The sequence below is a fragment of the Pteropus vampyrus genome, unplaced genomic scaffold, assembly GCF_000151845.1.
Source record: "Pteropus vampyrus isolate Shadow unplaced genomic scaffold, Pvam_2.0 Scaffold334, whole genome shotgun sequence".
Taxonomy (NCBI): domain Eukaryota; kingdom Metazoa; phylum Chordata; class Mammalia; order Chiroptera; family Pteropodidae; genus Pteropus; species Pteropus vampyrus.
In genome coordinates this window covers 4,216-4,670 of record NW_011889115.1, presented here as the reverse complement: position 1 = coordinate 4,670, position 455 = coordinate 4,216, and the positions used below count along the sequence as shown (strand labels likewise).

Here is a 455-nt window from a genome sequence, read left to right as displayed (position 1 = left end):
CAGTTTTCAACACTCAATCTCTTAAGCATTTATTAGACACCTATCATGTGCTCTCTATCAGCACCCAGAGGTATACAACTCAATGATTCTGGGCTCGCAGCCCCATCTCCTGAGAGCAGAGTGAGGAGGAAGCTCACTTATACTTGTCGGGCAGGCCAGCAGGTCTAAAGTGATTGGGGTCGTTGCCACTCCGGCCCCATCTGTTGGCAACCTGGTCGGCTTCAGAGTCCTCCACTCCGTGGCCACTGTCTCCATACTTGAAAAGGACTGTGACTCTCTGAGAATTCTCTCTGGCATCGCTGGAATAGAGCAGGGCAGGTAGGAGATGAGTTAGGGATGAGGATCACAGCCCCACCCTCTCATCTCTCACCTTTCTAAGGGATTAATGACTCTGAGAGAAGCCAGGAGGGAGGCACGACAACCCTGACCCTGTGTGGGCACAGTCTGCTCTGACC

At 52.5% G+C, this 455-nt stretch overlaps 1 protein-coding gene across 1 annotated transcript in view; it reads right to left on the bottom strand.

The window, feature by feature from the left end:
- The window catches only part of LOC105304228 (serum amyloid A-2 protein), a 7,618-nt gene that overhangs the window by 6,509 nt on the left and 654 nt on the right, over positions 1 to 455 (bottom strand). The gene's annotated exons all lie outside the window — the stretch shown is intronic.